The sequence below is a fragment of the Mus pahari genome, chromosome 7, assembly GCF_900095145.1.
Source record: "Mus pahari chromosome 7, PAHARI_EIJ_v1.1, whole genome shotgun sequence".
Taxonomy (NCBI): Eukaryota; Metazoa; Chordata; class Mammalia; order Rodentia; family Muridae; genus Mus; species Mus pahari.
Window position 1 is genome coordinate 10,285,114 of NC_034596.1, and position 22,843 is coordinate 10,307,956.

The window sequence follows — 22,843 nt, forward strand, 5'->3', positions numbered from 1 at the left end:
GAGGAGGAGGAGGAGGAGGAGGAGGAAGAGGAACCACTCTAGTTTGGTATGGTCATTTATACCATCACAGAAAGATTGTCATATAATCTGAGCTTTGATCTAGAACATTGATGTGTACCATAAATGGAGTAATACATTTATGGTAGAGGAAAAACCATCCAAAAACTATAGCTGAGTGGAGGATTTGTTCATCAGAGTACTAAAAATAAAGCATTAAGATTAAGGTGATTCTTCAGAGCTACCTCAAGAATTTGAACACTTTGGAAGGGCACATATTGTTCAATTATGATGACATCATGCAATAAATCTAAGGGGTGTGAGGAAGATGGCCCAGGAAATCTGAAAAGATGAGACCTATTTTGATCTCTGTTGGTAGTTTAGGACAGAGCTTAGAAAAACGTCCATCAAGGGTGGCATCAATGGAGATGGGAAAGAGGCTCTTGAGTCAGAGACAAGATTGTACAAAAGAATGTGTCAGAATGATGAAGGTTGGTAGCCTAGGAGATAAGGGAAGTGAGGAAGTTGAGTCAGTTACTGATGAAAAGACACTTTGTTCTTTGTTCATCAGCCAAGGTAAAGACTGTTATTTGAAGAAGGAATACCTGAGTGGCAGATGAGACTGGTACCTGCACTGCACTGTATTAAAGAAGTGTGATCAGCCAATCTCCATGAAGTTTTTTTAGCAATATGACACAAACCATATGAATACCCTGATTTAAGTGCCCCAAACCTTCTCCCCTTTTAAAATAAATTCTACTTCTATGATAACACCGAACTTTTGAGTTCTGCTCTATGGTAATAGTAACTTCACTTTTCTTACCTGAACATGATATACTTGGTCCTACCTCAGAACCCCCTCTTTTTTGTTACTTGTATTCTTTCTCTAGCCTTTCCTTCTCCTTCTCCTTCTCTTTTTTCATTATTTAGATGAAATATAATATCCTTAGGAAATCTTGATGGAATACTCTTCTAAAGTCTCAAAGTTATTCCCTGTGTGCCTGTGCCTGCCACGTAACTACTTTCCGTCATATCATTTATTTCTTTTACAGCACCTTGTAGAATATTAAAATGTCTCAGACCTGAAGAATCACAAAGACCATGGCAGGGGGCAGGGGAAGATTTTGAAATCCTTTTGCTCTTAGTAAAGGCGATATATACATGTGATCAAACTAGCAATGTGAAAGAGAGTGGGGAACGTGGTTCAATCAGAATAAAGATAACTCCTGGCATGAGAGAGGTGATAAGTATAGAAAAACTGGAAGAGATTCTTCTCTAACTTGAGTGATGTTCACGTTAATATAATCCATGAGGGGCAAATATTTGTGTGATTTTCTGAATCTCTGTGTAAATACACACCACAAATATTTAAAGTGCTGGGAAATTCATTGTCACAGCAATTGGAAGGAAGAAGGTAACTGCTTTGGATGAGGTCATCAGAAAAATCTCCTTAAGGAGGCCACCTTGGAGGTACAATCAACTTTATGTGACTAATTGATTTTATATGTGAACCTGTGTGTGAAGTGTGTGCCTCTGTGTGTAGAGTTCAAAGCTTAGCTTCGGGTATCTCTCTTGCTTTGTTGCTCTCTACCTTATATATTGAGTCAGAGTATCTCACTTGAACCCAAATTCATTGATTCAGCCAGTCTTGCCTGCCAGGTTGTCCTAAGAATCTCCAGTCCAGGCCTTCTGAAAGCTGGGGTTCCAGATGACTGCCCTATGGGTACTGGGCATCTGAACTCTGATCCTCAAATGTGTACAGCAAACACTTAAGATACTGAACTATCTTCTCAGTCTGCAATGCTTGTTGTAAAGTAAGATCTGAGAAGTTCTAGGTAAGGAGAAAGAATAAATATAACCCCATAAGTGGGGCAATCTGAAACATGTTTGGGGAAAAGCAATTGGCCAAGTATGATTAATTGAAACTATTTTTTTATTGGAGATAGACCAGGATCACAAGACTGTAAGTGACAACTTGGGACAGGTAATGTATGTTTTTGACATCAGGAATAGTTTTTAAATGATTTTGAACAAATTCACTTGGTACTAGGTACTAGACAATTGGCTAAGTGCCTAGATTGATAAGAATTTCCCCTTGGACAAAAGATTTGTCATGCATTTTGATGTACCACTGGTATAAAAACAAGAAGAAATTTAAATTCTGTCAGCTTCTTCCTCTTCCTCTTCCCCTTCCCCCTCCCCCTCCCTCCCTCCCTCCCTCCTCTTCTTCTCCTCCTCCTCCTCTTTGTTCTCCTCCTCCTCCTCCTCCTCCTCCTCCTCCTCCTNCTNCTTCTTCTTCTTCTTCTTCTTCTTCTTCTTCTTCTTCTTCTTCTTCTTCTTCCTCCTCCTCCTCCTCCTCCTCCTTCTTCTTCTTCTTCTTCTTCTTCTTCTTCTTCTTCTTCTTCTTTTCTTCAAAATTGGTAGTTAATTAATTAGCATCCCAAATGCTGCTCTTCCTCTAGGTACTCCCTTGTAGAGTTCCTCCCCCATTGCCCTTCTCTTCACCTCTGAGAGGGCAGCCACCTCTGCCTTTGTCCTCCTCCCCCAGTACATCAAGTCTCTGTAGGATTAGGTACATCCTGTCCTCTCCCACTGAGGCCAGACAAGGCAGCCCCCTGCTACATATGTGCCAGGGCTTCAGACCAACCCATGTATGTTTTTTGATTGGTGCTCATTCTCTGGGAGCTCCCAGGGGTTCACATTAGTTGACACTGTTGGTCCTCCTATGGAGTTCCCATCTCCTTGAGGGCTTTCAGTCCTTCCCTTAAGTCTTTTATAGGGGTCCCCTGTCTCTGCTCAATGTTTGTCTGTGGATATCTGCATCTGTCTCAGTCAGCTGCTGGGTAGAGCCTCTCAGAGGGTTGCTATAGTAGGCTCCTGTTTGCAGGCACAACATATCATTAATAGTATGAGGGATTGGTGCCTGTCCATGGGATGGGTCTCAAAGTGGGCTCGTCACTGTTCAGCCATTCCTTCCTTCTCTGCTCTGTATTTGTTCCTGCATTTCTTTTAGACAGGACAAATTTTAGGTTGAAAATTTTGTAGGTAGGTTGGTGCCCCTATTCCTCCACTGGGGGTTCTGTCTGTCTACTGGAGGTGGTCTCTTTATGTTCCATAGCCCAACTGTCAGGCACTTCAGCTAAGGTCACTTGCATTAACTCCTGGGGGACTCACTCATGCCAGGTCTGTGGAACTCCATAGAGAATTCCCTCATCCCCTTCCCTGGCAGCTGCATATTTCCATTCGTTCTCCTAGCCCTCTGGGCCTCTCTCCCAGTCTTTCCCCATTCTTCATCCTGCCCCCTATTCCCCTCAGACTCCCCTTTCCCATCTAGATCCCTCCCTCCCTCTGCCTCCCATGACTATTTTGTTCCCCCTTCAAAGTAGAATTCAAGCATCCTCTTTTGGGCCTTTCTTCTAACTTCTTTGAGTCTGTGGGGTGTATCATGGGTGTTCTGAACTTTTTGGCTAATATCCACTCATCAGTGATTATATGCCATTCATGTCCTTTTGAGTTTGGGTTACATCACTCAGGATGATGTTTTTTCGTTCCTTTAATTTGTCTGCAAAATTCATGATGTCCTTGTTTTTAATAGTATTCCATTGTATAAACCACCACATTTTCTGTATCCACTCTTTGGTTGAAGTACATCTAGGTTACTTCCAATTTCTGGCTATTATGAGTAAAACTGCTGTGAACATAATGGAACCTTGGGGTATGGCAGAACCTCTTTTGTGTATATACCCAGGAGCAGTATAGCTGGGTCTTCAGGTAGAACTAGTTAGCATGTGCTGTTGCTTGAGTTTTTCATCTTAGATATTCTAATTTGTGAAAGGTTGAATCTTAGGATCATTTTGATTTGCATTTCCCTGATGACTAAGGATTTTGAGTATTTCTTTAAGCATGTCTTCTCAGCCATTAGAGATTCCCCTGAATTCTCAGTTTAGTTCTGTACCCCATTTTTTTATTGGGTTATTTTTTTTTCTTTTTGGAGTCTAAATTCTTGAGTTCTTTATATATTTTGGATATTAACCCTTTGTCAGATAAAGAGTTAGTGAAGATCTTTCCCCAATCTGTGGGCTGATATTTTGTCCTATTGACAGTGTCTTTTGCTTTACAAAACCTTTTCATTTTCATGAGGTCCCATTTATTAATTCTTAAGCTTAATGCTTGAGCCATTGGTGTTCTGTTCAGGAAATTTTTTCCTATGTTAATGCATTCAAGGCTGTCTCCTACTTTCTGTTCTATTACATTTAGTGTGTCTGGTTTTTGCAAGGGTCAATAAAGAATAAGAAGCTTTCAAGGATAGGATAAGTGGCCTGTGGCCATTTTTCTTCTTATAGGGTGATATGCTTATGTGTTATATTTTAAATGAGAAAATGAGATAAATTGAGTAGAGAAGAGAAATCAGTGGATATTGAAATGTAAAACATCTGGGTAAACAGAAGACTGAAGATAAGATTTGGTTAAAAGCTGGGTAGAATAAGTTAACAAATAAAGAGTGATACAGGAGTGTGTGATTGGTTGAGGAAGAAAGTGCATCACCTGTGTGCAAGTGCTTTTTTAAAGATTGGTTTTTATTGCTCTTTTAAATTGTGTGTGCTTGTATGTCTCTATGTGTTAGTATATGCATGTGAGTGCAGGTGCCAGAGGAGGCCAGAATTGTTGGGAACCCCCTAGAGCAGGACTTAGCTGGCATTTGTGGAAAAAAAAAAAGGCTTCTGGCAATGAACTCAGGTAATTTTCAGGGGCAGTACTCACACCTGACCACTGGGTCCTCTCTCCAGCCACTAGGCACCTTTGAGTTAGATGGGTTTTGGGTTTAGAGCCCTAGTCATCCTTTCACTTTGGTCAGGCTCTTATTTCAGTTCTATGCATTGTTTGGTTAAAATGAATTGAATATATTAGTTATGTTAGGTAGTTTGATCGGCAGTCTTGAAGATCAGTGGGGACAGACCTCTTCTTCATAATTAAATGCTTGTTAAACAAGAAAATGAAACTAAGGGACTTTGATTAGTCATCAAGACAATGAGATTCGATATGTACATCTGGTCCTGGGAGGATACATTTTCTGAATTCCTGAGAGATTATAAGATGGCTACAGGAGAAGGCTTTCTGTTACAAAGAAATAAAGACATACTATTACCCTTCCCTTGACAAAGAATTACAGTGGGCCAGTCAGTGACCCAAATGGATAGACATAGGAAAATCAGTCTAGTCTAGAAACATTGATAAATAGCATGAAGCCTACCTAGATATTTAGATTGACACCATAGTCCCTTTGGCCATTGTTCACTCTCACTTGATTAGACTGTATTCCTCTGCCTTGGTCCTGTGAAACGAGACGTGAGCTGAGCACTAACACTTATGTCCCTTTGCTTCCTGACTGGATTCAGTGTGCCTGGCTGCCTCAAGCTCCTGCTGCCATGATAGACTATTCCCTTGGACTCTGAACCAAAATAAACTTTTCCCTACTTAGGTTTTTTTTTTTTTTTTTTTTTTTTTTCTTTTTTTTTTTTTTTTTTTTTTTTTTTGTCAGAGTGTTTTATCATAGCAACAGAAAAGCCACCAAGTCAGGGCCATGCGGCTATTCCTCATGCTCACTGTGGAGGGGGCCTTATATTATTTTGTCAAAAATCTGCCAGTCTCTATGCTGCTTTTTGTGTGACTTCTCCTAATACCTTGACAGTGATCAAAAGGACAAGAGAGCTAAGTGGAATTCGGAGCAGTATCCCAGTGACAAGTTCTCTGGCACCATTGCTAGAGACCTTCATAAATAATGCTAAGCTTCTTCCATCTCCCCCCTGCTTTCACTTGGTAATGTAAAGGCTGTACTTCCCCCACTGAGGCTCTGTGAAGGAAATGCACTCAGTCTCATCCCACAAAGCCGGAATTGCCTGCTATATATCCACTCTGGTTTCTGGATGTCTTTACATGCTTTATCTGAGTAAAGACCAAACTCCATCTGGAGTTTATAAAACATCTTTTACTTGTCATTTTCAAACAGATTCCCCCCTCCCCATGTGTCTGCTAGATGGTTTAAAAGCTGTAAGGAGGCATACAATGGTGTGAAGGAATTCCAGGGAGTTGCATAGATGTTCTCCCGTACTAAAGAGTTTATGATTAATAATGTTACCAAAGGAACATTCCATAACAAAAAATGATACAACTTTTATTATACTTCATCTCTCACTATTACTAATAGAATAAATTCAAAATTTTTGATGTGAAAATTATGTCTGCTGTTCCTGAGATCAGAATTCTGCTTTATCTCTAAGTTTTTAACTTGTTGTCTGAAAACTTGGCTTCACAGTGACATTACTCACCTAGTGAGAGCTGTTGATTGTGGCTCAATGCTCTCAATTTTTGTTTTGTTTTGTTTTGTTTTTAATTAAAAAAAACCTCTTCTCCCCTTCTCCAATTACTATCCCTGATGCATCCTTAAAAATTTTTTTTAAATTTTTTAAATTATTATTATTTTCTTTATTTACATTTCAAATGCTATCCTGAAAGTTCCCTATACCCCACCGCCCCTGCTCCCCTACCCACCCACTCCCACTACTTGGCCTAGGCCTTCCCTTGTGCTGGGTCATATAAAGTTTGCAAGACCAAGGGGCCTCTCTTCCCAGTGATGGCCGATTAGGCCATCTTCTGCTACATATGCAGCTAGAGACACAAGCTCAGGGGGTACTGGTTAGTTCATATTGTTGTTCCACCTACAGGGTTGCTAGCTGACCAATTCTAATTCACTCTGAGTTCCACTAGTATTTCCTTTTGTCAGGGAGAAATTACTGTGTATTTGGGGGTCATGGGCTCAATCATTCAGTAAATGTTATTCTAGTTGATATAAATCTAGGTTCTTTTCTACAAATACCTACACTCCTCACCTTACAATGGCTTGAGCTACTTAGGAGAAGTGCTGAGTTACATTTATGATTTATAGCTGACTAAACATATTAAATGATTAGCACCTCTTTGATTTTAGACAGATGTGTACATAGGTGTGTGCATGTATGTGTGTGCACATGTGGCATTGAGTAGCAGTTTCCTCCCAGATTGAAACAATACAGTTTGCAAGAAAGCTCCTTTAGACAGAAGGTAAGAATTCAAAATAGCTAGAGGAAGTCCCTGAAACGAACCAGATTCACTTGGCTCCTCCCTCTCATGAGTAAATAATAAAGACTGGTGAGAGGCACTCTCAGACAAACCAATGGGCAAAGAAGAATCTTAGAAATACTAAGCACAAAGAAGACTCTGAGTTTAGATGCACTGTCTGGAAAAATCAGAAACCACCTGAACTGCCTGGAAGAGGTTAAGAACAACTGAGCTAATTAGAGAGGGCACTCTCCAACCTGTGAAGCTGCCTGCAGGCTGTGCACTGTTCTCTAGCTTCCTCAAATTTGTCAACTATCTATCACCCATGCTGGGGTGGGCTTAGGTGATGCAGCTGTCTTTGAGTTATTTCTGACACTGTAAGTAAATCCTCACTATTATCTCTGTAAGTAATCCCAATACATTTCATTGGTTCATCAAGTTGGAGTTTTGTGGTATCTGTACTTTGGTATTTTGTTGAGTATCTATCTGGGGTGAGTAGATGTGTGTGTGTGTGTTGTGTGCATGCATGCGTTGCATCTCCCCAGGAAAAGTCTTGTCATGAAACATACAGGCTATATGAGCCATAGATGTATACACATGTTGGAAGCTGTTACTCAGGATGCCTCCACCTTCCAGGGTTTTCTTCTGTTTTTGAGATAGAAAGCTGGGGCTCACCTATTTGGCAAAGTTGGGGAGCCAGTCTGCCTTGGGGAGCTAATTGCCCGTTTTTGCTTCTAAAGCACTAAAATTGTAAGCAACTACCGTTCTGCCTATGCATATGATATGTGTTCCATGGATTGAATGCAGGTCCTTACGCTTAAATAGCAAGAACTTTTCTAGATCAATATCTTCCATTCCAGAAACTCATTCCTTTATTTAATAAACACATTTCTTTATATTAGACACTATGTTGGGTAGGGACAATATGACATGCTTCCTGTTCTGATATCACACAAAATCTCACGAAGAGACAGATTTTTGTCAATTAGTGTAGGTAATGGGTTTCAATATTAGTTGGCTATTGTTTTTCCATTAAGAAGACGTACCTTGATTCCATCACTTCCTCTCCATCTTTCTTACAAGGACAGGTGCCACTGGATTTATGGCCTAACAAGATTACCTAGGAAGGTGCATCTCAATATCTTTAATTTAAATCTGTAAAGTGCTTTTCCTCCTCCATGTAAAGTGACTTTATACATTCCAGGAATCTGTAACATATCATTTGGCCTACTCATAACAAGAACCTACAGTGTTTCAGGAATCCAAATAGCCATCATACATTTGTTTACAAGCTTGGTTTGCTGTGACATTTTCTCTAATCTAGCATTGAGGTTTCTGGATGGCAGCCATGAAGTCTAACCTTGCTTTCATCCTCTTCTATGGGGGTATGGCTGTGGACATTTACTACTTGTCCTTCAGAGAGATTTCTTTATCTAGCAGATGGCTTAATGCGTACGTGTGAGGTCTAAGATCAGATGTACCTTTCAAGGAAACTTACTTATACTAGGAGAGACTTGTAAGTTTGGCCTGGCCTAGGTCCAGTCTAACCACCCTAGAGAAGAACTCTGATTGGAGGAGTAATTGGCTCAGGTGTTCAAGACCCAGAAGCATTAGTACAACAGAACTCATGAAACAACAGAAACAGTCTCTGACTCCTAGATACAAGAGAGTCAAGAGATGCTCATGAGGGTCAGTGAGGGGTCCAGAGGCAGCTGATGGCAATGAAGGGGGAACAGTGGAATGAGAACCATGTGACTGGAGAACTGCATGTTTATGATTATGAGAATAATAAAATAAATACTAAATAAACAATTTTACTCTCCCTATTTACCTATTAATATTATGTGTAAATCTCAAATATTTATAATAAAATTTATTTAAAAGTAAGTAAACATTAAAAGGACATTATGGGATTTATTCTGGCACCATTTGTAATGGTAGCATTTAAAATTGACTAATTTTAAAGACGAATATGTAAGTGGGAAAACCTACTTAAAGGCCTTTAATTTTCATCATTAAAGGCCTTTAAGTAGGTTGTCATTATTATTTTTTCTCTATTTTTGTGGTCAGTAGTTTATATCCTCAGTAGGATGAGGAACAAGCTTGTTACCTCAGATAAGCAAACCCAAAGGGAAGGCATGCTTTTTTTAAAATTATTTTATTAGATATTTTCTTCATTTACATTTCAAATGCTATCCCGAATGTCCCCTATACCCTCCCCTCCCCCCCGCGCTGCTCCTCTACCTACTCACTCCCACTACTTGGCCCTGGCATTCCCCTCTATGGGGCATATAAAGTTTGCCAGACCAAGGGGCCTCTCTTCCCAATGATGGCTGAGTACACCATATTCTGCTACATATGCAGCTAGAGACACGAGCTCCATTGGGGGCCCCATGTTTCATCCAAAAGCTGACTGTGAGCATCCACTTCTGTGTTTGCCAGGCACTGGCATAGCTTTACAAGAGGCCGCTATATCAGGGTCCCTTCAGCAGAATCTTGCTGGCATGTGCATTAGTATCTGGGTTTAGTGGCTGATTTTGGGATGGATCCCCNGNTGGGGTAGTCTCTGGATAGTCCATCCTTTCATCTTAGCTCCAAACTTTGTCTCTGTTACTCCTTTTATGGGTATTTTGTTCCCTATTCTAAGGAGGANTGAAGTATCCACATGNTGGTCTTCCTNCTTTTTGGTTTTCTTGTGTTTTGCAAANTGTATCTTGGGTATTCTAAGTTTCTGGGCTAATATCCACTCATCAGTGAGTGCATATCTAGTGACTTCTTTTGTGATTGGGTTACTTCGCTAAGGATGATATCCTCCAGATACATCCATTTGCCCAAGAATTTCATAAATTCATTGTTTTTAATAGCTGAGTAGTACTCCATTGTGTAAATGTACCACATTTTCTGTATCCATTCCTCTATTGAGGGACATCTGGGTTCTTTCCAGCTTCTGGCTATTATAAATAAGGCTGCTACGAACATAGTGGTGCATGTGTCCTTATTACCAATTGGAACATCTTCTTGGCATATGCCCAGAAGAGGTATTGCTGGATCTTCCAGTAGCACTATGTCCAATTTTCTGAGGAATCGCCAGACTGATTTCCAGAGTGGTTGTACAAGCTTGCAATCCCACCAGCAATGGAGGAGTGTTCTTCTTTCTCCACATCCTCTCCAGCATCTGCCGTCACCTGAATTTTTTGATCTTAGCCATTCTGACTGGAGTGAGATGGAATCTCAGGGTTGTTTTGATTTGCATTTCCCTGATGATTAAGGCTGTTGAACATTTTTTCAGGTGTTTCTCAGCCATTTGGTATTCCTCAGTTGAGAATTCTTTGTTTAGCTCTGTACCCCATTATTTAATGGAGTTATTTGAATTTCTGGAGTCCAGCTTCTTGAGCTCTTTGTATATATTGGATATTAGTCCTCTATTAGATTTAGGACTGGTAAAAATGGGAAGACATGCTTGAACTAGACCAAAGGTTATGTGGTGTTTGGGTTTTAAACAACTTGCATTAGGTACAAACAGAACAGCAATGTTAAAGAAATCCATGATAAACCCTAATACTAAGCCATAATATCTAGATTTTACAGATTTCAAAATGTTGACTCTTGATTTATTATTTTATTTAAAATACCTTTTAATTTAAGTATTTCAGACCCTATACTCGGAATGTATGCACCTTGACTCCCTTAGTGTCTCTCAGATCTGCCCTTCCTTTCTAGGCAGCCTCTTGAGGAGCTTGATGCTCACCTAGACTGGGGGGTTAATTTACTCTGGGGACTGAGCTATGGAAACAATGATTGTGTTAGTGGTAATGACACAATTAATTGTCCTTTAGTTATTGATGTGTTCCAGACATTGCACTTTTGGTTTCAGACAGGAATTAAAAAAAAAAAAAAACTGATTATTTGTGTTTCCAGTGGAACAGTGAATGGATGATAATCCCCATTATGTTTTCCTTGCATTTCGAGAGAACAAGATGACGTTCCTGTGGTTTCCCAGTGTCTGTTTTCAATATTTAAGTCAGACTGAAAACCATCTGTTTTGATGCTTTAATTTGTCTCATGATTTCTTACCACCAGTAAATAACTATTTACTTCACATTATATCCACCCAAGCAGGCAGTTACTTTTAGATGTGGTACATTCTTCATTTCCCAGCCCCTAATAAAGATTGATATTTTGGCAAGTACACAGGTTTTGAATAAGGCAGGTCTCATATATATTTTAATCCTAGGCTAGGTACTTTATATAACTTGGCTAATAATTTCTACCTGGTAGGGCTGTCACACGAATGAAGTGAGACCGCAGTTGTAAAAGGACCCTGCCCACAACTTCTGCTTTGTTATTCAGAAATTGACAGTTTTCTTTCTCCCTCCCTTCATTTCCCTCTCACAAAGACTGATGGGTAGCACTCTTAGATTGGCTTTGTCAGTGGAGAGAATATCTTTTTCTCTCTATAGAAATGAAGCCTCGACTAATTTTCATTAAAACTCATGAATCAATTTAGAGTAATCACCATCATTATTTTCATTTACCTATGGTCCTGAGAATCAAACCTGGGGCTTTGTACATGCTAGGCAAGTGCTCTACCATTGAGCTGAATCATGAGTCCTGGAAATATAGTAAGTGAGTAAGTAAGTAAGTAAGTAAGTAAGTAAGTAAGTAAGTAAGTAAGTCTTTCTCCCTCCCTTTCTCCTCCCTCCCTCCCTCCCTCCCTCCCTTCCTTGCTTCCATTCTTTCTTGATTTTGTGTGTGTGTGTGTGTGTGTGTGTGTGTGTGTGTGTGTGTGTTCAAGAAAAGTCTCCTTGAAATAGAGGGCATCCGATCCCCTGGAGTTCAAGGTATTTGTGAGAGGCCTATCATGGGTTTTGGGAAACAAAATTGAATCTTCACTGTTCCTTACCACTGAGTTGTCATCCTTCTAGCCCAGAAAATGCAATTCTTTAAGAAAAATTTATTATTATATGTCAAGAAGAGTGAATTTTTTATAGGCTCTCAAGGAAATCTACTAGCTCTTTTTTGAAAATACAAATAATATTTTCTCACTTCTAAGGATGGTAAAAGATTGATGAAACCTTCATCCCAGTGTTTATCCCAAAGGTAAACGTATCTAGGAAAATGACTATTTCATTAAGTTCACAAAATTATTTCCTTAGATAAATCTGTCTCTTGGAAAATTGCACATATTTCCATGAATACAATACATGGTGCAGCTTATTATTTCAGAGAAAGATCAGAATGGGTGGAAACTAATTAAGGAAAAGTCTTTCAAATCATAAACACCCGCACATACCCAACAAGTATACAAAAGAAAGAAAATGAAAGCACAGTACCTAATTAAAACACATACTATCTAATTATGCCCTAAACAGTACATAATTAAAACATGCATGCATTTAGTAGGCTATTTTTTTTCACAGTGTAATGTGCTTCAAATGGTAAGTAAATAAAAAAAAAAAAAAAACTTGCCTAATTTGCATTGTTTTACCCTAGAAACTTCACTAAGACTAAAAGTCTTTTCTAACATGCAGTTGAATAGGATTTCACAGCTGCAGCCTTTCTCTGCAAAGGCACCTGGAAGCTCGGACTCCATCTACATCTGGTTATGGCTCACTTAGAGTGGATGGGCTCTTTGGCTTTATGCTGCAAGGCGAATGCTGCTTTAATGATGCCCCTGGCTCCTACAGGCTTCCTTGCTAAGTCTGGGCTTCTGCATTTGCTGCCAGGGAACACTTTCAGAATGCCCCGGGAGGGGGCTGGTGTCCAGGTGAGAGCCTCTGAAGGCTCCAGGGTTCCTCCACTGAGGGGATGCTGGGATGCTGGTTATGGATGCAGTCAGAGACACACAACTCTGGTTCATCAACCTGCTTCAGCCAGGACATTTGAGCTGCTGGCTGTTTGATTTCCTGTGCTTCCTTGGAAGGCTTTGTTTGAAGAAAGATTTTAACCTCTACAGGGAAAGTAGAAGTTAAAATGTTAAACTGTTTTAAGCACAAGACTTTGACCTTTGATATAATCATTTTCCAGCAGACTAGGAAATTGAAAGAATTGTAGACTGACAATCCATATGCCTTCCAATGAGATGAATAGTGATGAGTATTTTAGCCAATATTCAGAATAATTTCAGATATAATCAATCCCCTGAACAGACTGGTACACATCTGCTTAAAAACGGGTGTTCTGTCATTAAGGCAATATGCTACTATTACACACAGAACATTCACAATTCTCAGTACCTGAATATATTTTGAGTACCAATACTTGGTTATATTTCATTGATTTAGAATTGTCTCTCTACCATCTTAGTGTTTATGCCACTGAATTACTACAGAGACCAAACTGATGACCTAGCCTGGTGTCTGCATATTGAGGTTATCTGTTTGCCTGCTGTGGCATTCTTTCGTTTTTTTCATTACCCTCTACATTTCCTGTAAACTGTAGCCTAACTTTAAAGGCCTATTTAGACTTCATTAGTTATTCCTGCCAAAAATTTTACAAGCTACTACATCACTTCAGTGGATGAAGGTGTTGTCCTCAGCAGCCCATCTCTCTCCTGTAGGGAAGTAATGATGGGCTCTCTTTGTTTGTTTGTTTGTTTTCCAGGCAGGGTCTCTCTGCGTAGCCCTGGCTGTCCTGGAGCTCACTCTGTAGACCAGGCTGACCTTGAACTCAGAAATTTGCCTCCCTCCACCTCCCAAGTGCTGGGATTAAAGGCATGTGCCACCACTGCCTGGCATGATGGGGGTCTCTTTATGGAAAAGTAAGTGTTTCTTTGTGCAGTTGGCTGTAGATATGAAGATGGAAAAACCATCATGTGGTCAGTTGGTCCCATCACCCTTTCTTCAGATCGGTTTTACCATCTACCAACAACCCTTGTCTTAAGTAGTTTTAAAAATCTACATTACAGAACTATCATCTTGTCTATACTTTTTATACATTCGTCTGCTAGAAAAAGTTTCAATAATCAACTGGTAGGAAATTATGGTTCATTTTTAAAAAGTGAAGCAAATGCTTCACACTTCTCTTTTAACTAATAATTTTCAAAGTTAGAATCATTGCTGGTTCCCATGGCAGCCAGTGGGTTTGTCACTGCTCTTCTCCCCTCCTTCCATATCTCTTTCCTCACCTCACCTATCTCTCACCTCCCATTTCTTCTTTCCTGTTTTCTCCTTCACATTTTGCACCATTGCTTAATGTTCCAGAATATTCATGCTCAGGTTTGAAAATGTGGGTTTTCTTTCTTTTTTTGTTTTTTTAAAGATTTATTTATTTATTATATATGTAAGTACACTGTAGCTGTCTTCACACACTCCAGAAGAGGGAGTCAGTTCTTGTTAAGGATGGTTGTGAGCCACCATGTGGTTGCTGGGATTTGAACTCTGCACCTTTGGAAGAGCAGTCAGGTGCTCTTACCCACTGAGCCATCTCACCAGCCCGTGGGTTTTCTTAAAATGATACTAAATAGAAAATAAAGAAGACACAATGAGATAGGCAGTCAAAGAAAGAGAGAAAGCTTATGGGTTGGTGAAGTGGGCCTGTGATCATAAATTAAAGAGGGTTTAATAAGAAATGATAGATCTTTAGAAGTTGGAAAGACAAATTATGAAGTTAATACTTGCTCCCCAAATTCTTCCCAGATGAAATCCAATTCCTTTCAGCCTTTGCTAGTGTTTTGTGAGGAAACTCACAAATTGCTTCAAAATGTATTTAAAGTATAAATCACTGAAAAGACCTAAGATACTTCTGAGGAAGGAAGTTGGAAGAAGGAGTTGGGCATTGTATTCAAGGGGATATGAAGAGTTATTACAAATCCACACTAACAATGCTCACACTTCATTGAAACCAACCAACCAACCAACCAACCAACCAACCAACCAACCAAGGCACTTGGGCCATTTGTACAAATCAGGGTGAGACCGATTCACAGGAATACTTGATTGATAACATAAGAACAGTACAAAGCTGTGAAGAGAAAGAACATTCTTCTTCATTTAATTAATTGGTCAACATTTTACTTTCTTTGCAGTGGAGGAAAAAATAATCTTTGCCTTTATCTCACATACCGTAGTCAGAGATAAAGTGCAGTAGGATTATGGATCCATATTAGAAGCTATAGTAGAGCTAGAAAATAATGGGAAATTTCCTTATTAGAGACAAAGCCGAGGACAGACTTTAAAGCTGCAGTCAAATAGTGATGCTTCTGAGATGTTTCACACATGGAAAAGCAGAACACGAAGACAAGAAGCCACAGGTTGCCAAATCAAAGGATCCATACCCCAAACACAGTGATTCTTAAACACTCAAGAGGGAAAACTTGTCAAAAATAATAGCAGGAGAAAACACAAATCCAAAGGATGATGGATTCAAGAGGCTCTTAGTTCAGTTCCAAGCATTACAAATATAAAACAACAACGAAAATCCCCAACCCTATGACTGTGAGAGTACAGCTTACCAGCAGAATATATGCACAATGTGAGCGCATCCCAGGATTCCATCCTCAGAAGCACAAAACAAAACAAACAATATCTGAACATTGGCTATATATTCTATCACGTTTCCACATAGTTCGATGACATTTGCATGTTTTTCTTTCCCAATCCTAGTTTTATCTTCTCATCCTCTTCATTTGCTCTTTCCTCTCCCCGTCCTCATTAATTAGGCCAAGATTTCTCAAATAATTTTTGAGAAAAAATGTTGATATCAGACAATCCTGATAGCAGACAATCCTTTCTCCTTCCAGCAACAGAGGGAAATATTTCAAAATTATATTTTTAAATTAAATGTATTTCAATTGAATTTAAAATAGTGTTTCCTGAAAGCTATTATTTATTATTTATTTTCTTAGCTGTACTTACTCAGATGAAGTAGATTTCTTTTTATATTTTTGTAAGAGCTTTATCAAAATTAAAGCTTTCTGCAGGTATGAAGAACAGAAATTATATGATTGTGTGTTATTTTATGTCCCTATAATGAACTATATTGATTGCCAACTAAAATACCAACATTGCATTTCTGGAATAAACTAAAAATGTTTTGTGTTGGGTATACCCAGCTTTGAAATAAATGCTTGGAGTTTGAACTCAGGTTCTCTTGCCCATCATCCCTCATTCCCTGATGGTTGCCATGGTGGTGGTTGTGGTTGTTTTGAAGCTGACTTTGCACCCCTGGTTAAAGCTTAATCATGTTCCAATGGCTGTGCTATGTATTTCTGTATTTGGCATCTTTATAATTTGGTTAGGGTGTTTGTATACTACATTCATGATCTTGGTCTAGTTTTCATTTCTTGTGACATCTTTTATTTTATTGCTAGCAAATGAATATACCTTCTTCCTTTGTGTTCAGGAATAACTCATATAGGATTGTTATTATGTTTCTCAAATATTTGTTTCTCAAATATTGTTTCTCAAATAATTTACTCAAGCCACATGAACATGATTTTTTTTTAGATAATCTTAAAACTATGAAGTGAATTTATTCAACAAAAGAGCATTCAGGCTAGATAGTTTATTAATTTTGGTCAAACACGTATGTGACTCATGTCACAGAAAAGAAAAAGTTGAAAAAATAATGACCCCAAAAGTCCAAAATTTGAATCAAGACTCTCAGAGATTATCAAGTAGGATAAACTTTTAGAAAGCTGTATTTAATGACTTTATATGTTAAGAATAATGAAAACAGTTTGAAACAGCTGCGAAAATGACATCACATACTAAAAGGATGACTTGAAGAACTGGGGACTGTTCATCAGAAACCATGGAAACAAGTGAAAAATATCCTTAAAGTCATAAATGAGAAAACTATCAACTAGGATTGTATGGTGATATATCAGTGAAAGTATTTTTAAGAATAACAGTGAATTTAAAATATTGTCAGATGATAAAATATTCTCAAATGCAATTTGCGTGTGCAGCTGTAATTGATGGCCCATCTCACATTGGACTTTCTTTGACTGGGACTTTGTGAATCTCTCAGAACAGTGCTGTGTTCCCAGCTGAACCTTTCACTGCCTAATAGGGCACCACCTGTAAGGAGATTTTTATTTTTTAATTAACTGGTTAATTAATTAACTTATTCCTCTCTGTGTGTGTCTTTCTCTGCATTGTCTCTGTCTGTCTGTCTGTCTGTCTGTCTGTCTGTCTGTCTCTGACCTTCTCTGTCTTGTCTCTGTTTCTGTCTCTCCGTGTGCATATACACGTGTGTGTTGCCATGGTGCACATGAGAACAACAGAGAAGAACTTGCAGGAGTCCGATCTCTTCTTTCACTTTGCATCTGGGCAGCATGTCTCTTAGCTCTGTGACTAGTCTGGCACTCCAACTAGCTGTTCTGTGAGCTTTGACCAGTTCTCCTGCCTTTGCCTTTCATTTATTTCCCCACAGGAATGCTGGGATTGTAGATATTGCATTGTCTTAGGGTTTCTATTCTTGCACAAATATCATGACTAAGAAGCAGTTGGGGAAGAAAGGGTTTATTCAGCTTACACTTCCCTACTGCTGTTCATCACCAAGGAAGTCAGGACTGGAACTCACGCAGGTCAGGAAGCAGGAGCTGATGCAGAGGCCATGGAGGGATGTTCTTTACTGCCTTGTTTCCCCTGGCTTGCTCAGCCTGCTTTCTTATAGAACCCAAGACTACCAGCCCAGAGATGGCACCACCCACAAGGGGAACTCCCACCTTGATTACTAATTGAGAAAATGCCTTACAGCTTGATCTCCTGGAGGCATTTCTTCAACTGAAGTTCCTTTCTCTGTGATAACTCCAGCTGTGTCAAGTTGACACAAAGCTAGCCAGTACATGTGTCACAGACTCTGGCCTTTTTATGTGGGTTGGCGAATCAGACTCAGATGGGAAGGCTTGCTGCCTGCTGAGTCATCAGAACAATCAGGATTTCCTGACCTGGGTCTGGGGGCTAAGAAGGGCTGGGGCTATCTGCTTGGGAAAATCTTTCCCTAGAGATCTCAAACTTGAATCAGATTTTCTAATGGTACTAGCTCCCAGAAAGGGTTAGATTCACTGTTCACTATCAAAGCAACTATGCAGATTTATTGGAATAATGCTACTTTTTCTTTTTTATATAAAGAAAAGTTTATCTAAATTTTATTTAGCTTCTTCCTTTCTACCCCTAAGGCTTTCATTTTAATGTATCTCCAATATTTAATTAGCAAATTAAGATAAAATGCATTCATGTATACAACCTGCCCTGATTTTTTCCTCCCTAAACCCTTTTCTTAATTGTTTCAGTTAGCTTTAGTTGTCAACTTAGTACATCTTAGAAGAGTGAGCCTCAATTGCAGACATATGTATCTCTATAAAGTTGACTCTTGATTGCTAATTGGAATGGGAGATCTCAGCCCAACATGGGTGGCGCTATCCCTGGGCAGCTGGGCATGGGCTATTTAGAAAGGGTGGTTGGTTGAGTGGATGAATGGAAGACAGCTACTAAGTACCATTCTCTGAGATTTCTGCTTTAGTTTCTGTCTTCAGGTTCCTGGCTTGAGTTTCTGCCTTGGTTTTCATCTTTTGTGTTTGGTTATGGGTGTTCTTATCTACATGAATAAGTTCAGCTTAGAAAAAAAAATTATGTGCCTAAAACAATAAGATGTTATTTCCTTTACTCATTCTGGAGTTTTGAGTCAGAGTTTTAAAGGGGGGTTTGCTATATTCAAGTTGTAAGAGAAATCTAGCATTGGCTAGTTTTACTTCTCACAGTTATATCTTTATCTGTTTGGAGTCTATCCAACTATAAATAAAGTAAACTCCCAACACTTTTTTTTTTCATATTTTGCTCATTTGGAATACCCATTAGTTTATTAATGCAAAAACCTTTTATTTGTAGTGTCTTTGCTGAATGTTTAATACTTGGTGCTAAATATGTGATAATTGGAAGGTATTTGGATAGTTTTCAGGTCCTAAAGCTAATGCTTGATGTATACTGTTTGAATCTAAGGTCCATGTTCATTATAGTCAGAGAAATAGACACTTATATAAATGCTCATCCAAAGGAATTAATGTTTAATACTGCAAATTCAGCTTTGGTGTAATAATCCCTCTTTGAGGTAGAACCTGTGTATGACATATTAAATATTTTTATGAATAATGGTAATGTCCTCTTTGGATATTGTGATTAGCTCTTCATGTCACATAGGTAACAAGTAGACCACATTTTAATTGTGACATTTAACAACAACAAATATGGATATCTACTTATTAGCAGACATTAGTTTTACTTTTAGGGAAACTTTTTTTTTTTTTTTTTTGAGATGGGGTCTGTGTTACCTAGTTTTTTGTTTTTTTGTTTTTTGTTTTTTTGTTTTTGCCAACTTGACACAGGCTAGAGTCTTCTGAAAGGAAGGAACCTCAATTAAGACAATTCCTCCATAAGATCCATCTGTAGGACATTTTCTTAACTAGTGATTGATGGGTAAGGCCCGGTCCATTGTGGGTGGTGCCATCTCTGGGCTTGGGGGTTCTAGGTTCTGTAAAAAAGTAGGCCGCATAAGCCATTGGAAGCAAGCCAATCAGCAGTACCATACTATGGCCTCTGCATCAGCTCTTGCTACCAGGTTCCTGCTCTGCTTGAGTTCTTGTCCTGGCTTCCTTCAGCGATGGACTACAGTGTGAAAATGAAAGCCAAATAAGCTCTTTGCCTTCAGTTACTGTTGGTCATGGTGTTTCATTACAGGATAGAAATCCTAATTAGGACAGAGTCTCACTGTATCTCAGGCTCAAGTGTAATTCACTGTGTACTCCAGACTGGCCTCAAATGTTTGATTCTCCTGCATCTGCCTCCTCACTGCTGGGATGAAAACTTTAAATAATGACTAGGTATCTGGTTTTGAAAGCAGTGATGAAGAATAGTTATCATGTCTATTTCTTAGCTTAGGCATCATTGCTTGATTTTTCTGCATTGTTTTGCATATTTTCTGTATACTAACTTACTCATTTATGTAGCCTCCTTTGCATAATCTCAAGAGAACCCACAGGCTTAGGACAAAACCTGATCCCATTTCCAGTTTACACGGCATTGTAGAGTGTTCCAAAGAACACTGTAGTTGGGTGAAGTTCAATAGAAACAGCCTGAGCTACCCACTGTGTTGGAGACTACTTAAATGGACCTCAGTAGTAGATAAAAAATAACCAAGAGAACATTTTGCTGTCATTTTGTTTTCAAATAGAGAAAGTAAAGAATAGGAAAAATCAGCAAAGAGAGAAAGGAAACCATGGGAGCTTTGGGAGTTCGTTTTCCCCTTCTTATAATATTTTTATTGGTTTTTTTTTTTTTTTTTTTTGATTTCACATCATGAACCTTGATGACACTTTCCAGTCCTCTCATGTCTACTCCAACCCTGTGACCTTTCCCCACAAAAAGGAAAAGAACAAGTCTAATTTGTGTTGTCTATATATTGACTGGAGCATGGTCAATTTCCCAGTGGCCAGTCCCTTAAGGAAAACGGGGCTTCCCAACCCAGGCCCACATCAGAAGCCATCATTTGTGGAGAACTACACCCCAGCATCCTTAGCTCAACTTTGAAGAGTTCTCCTTGGTGGCTTTCTTTCTAGGCTGTTACTTTCGTTGAGTACGTTGGAGATGGGGGTCAGGGTTGTGGTACTGGCATTCTATGTACCTCCTTTTCAACTCTGAGCTGGCAGTCATCAATACCATGGCAAAAGTAGTTTCTTTGCCTTTTATCATCAATGGGAACATGGATCATGAACTTCCACATGGTCTCGGGCATCACCAGACCCAGGACATTTGACTGTTTACCAAAGGTTCTATGGAGTCTGGAGATGGGAAGGAGAAGGAATGAAGTTTGGAAGCAAAGTGTGGACAGGAAGGTCGAGATCCCATTACTGAGGAAGGAGATCTGAGTGGTCCAAAGGCTGGAGGTTGATGCTGCTCAGCTGGTATGTCCCATCAGTCCCATCCTATCTGATAACTTTAGAAAAACTGGGACTGGAGTCTCATGGTTTGCCTTGAAAATTATTTCTTTCCTCCAACTTTCCAAAGACACAGGTGAATAGGATAAAAGAAATAATTTAGATGTAATATTTGCTGAAGTCTGAATTAGAAACACCCCCCCCCCGCAAGCTAGTGTGGATTTATATCACTTTAAGTAAACTCAGGAGTTAATATGGCTCCCTTTTTCATCTCAGATGCTACTATTAGTATGTTACTATAGTGACTTGCAAGAGGAAGCAGTACCTTGTGTGCGTTAGGCAAGGGCTTGCAGCACATTAAGGTCAGGTTCCATTTTGTTAAGACCTTATTTTCTTGGATTGGCCTTTCCCCCTCCCTATATCCAGGAAGTCTTATTTTATGTTTTTTTACAATTGGGAAATTCAGCTGTGCTGGCAGCTGTGGGGTGACAGCTGGTCATTCAGGGCCTTTAGCTATCACTGGTGATTGGAGTATGAACTGATAAGCAGGGTCATCAGTCTCATCTTTTCCAACTTGGCTGGACCTGGATCAAGAGTTCCTGGATCTGAATAGGAGTCACAAGAAACTGATAAGGAAACCTGAGACATGAGGTGAGGATTGCTTTTTTTTTTTTTTTTTTTATGACAAACAAAGGTACATTATGCATGAAAATAGGGAATAAAATCTGACAACCTTTGAGAAAATAAGCATCCTGTAGCTCTCTGAATCACAGTGTCTTCAACTGTGTGCTTAACAAAAGTTAATTGACTTTCTTAACTAGGAAATTAGATTCTTATTCATCAGCTTTTTCAGAGATGTTCACAGATGAATGCAAGTTGCTTTTTATTATTTAGCTTTCAGAAACAAGTCTAATATTTTAATGGGGCATTGTTATTCATCTATAACTCTGCTTTCTTGTAGCTTAGATTGTATGAGTTGGACAGGCAAGGCTGAGTTTTTAAAATATGAGTTGGTGTGAGATCAATAATTTCCTAATCTGCTGTCAATCTCATCTCTGTGTAATAAATCTGTCTCACTCACAGTCATGTATAGAAGCCATGAAAGCCTGTGGTGGATGTCAGCTTGTTCTGAGATAGATGCACTCTATAACCATTTTACTCCTTTAAATCATGCCTTTTCATTCTCAACATACTTAATTTTAATGTTTATTTAGTTCTATATCTTGAAATTTTGATATCAAGATGTCTTGATTCGGATGTGCTATGCTGACAGCCTTTTGTTTTTTGCCAAATGATTGGACTCTCTCTTTGACAGTGTTGGGTATTTATTGTTTTGTTTGCACACATTCATTCTGCTGTGAGAGACAGGTCCATTACTCATCCCACTATGCCTGATTTATTGAACTCTACTCCCTTGTCTCATCTGCACATAGCATAGAGGCCAGAGCCCTGTATGCAGGTACCATTTTTATAGCAACTGATTGGAAATGATACATGTGTTAAATTACAGAAGGAATTTGATAAGGCTTAGAAGACCTTCAGAAATAATACATCTTCCTTCCCTACTCCCAACAACTCTCGTATTGTTTTAAATAAATAAAACTCCCTCTTTAAAAATGATCCTAGTCAAGGACAGTATATGCCAATCCAAAAATTACTGCTAGGATTAATCTCTCGATATAAGGAAGTCTTTTACATAATTCCGGCTTTTAACAAGTTAATGATAACATAAATTGGCTCTGTTCATAGAACAACTCATAAGAAAGACTGAGAAGACCAATATGTTACATGGGGAAAAATAACCTCAATTATTTAGCAGTACAAAGATAACAAGAACTCAACAACCAACCAAAGAGTACACATGGTGGGACCCAT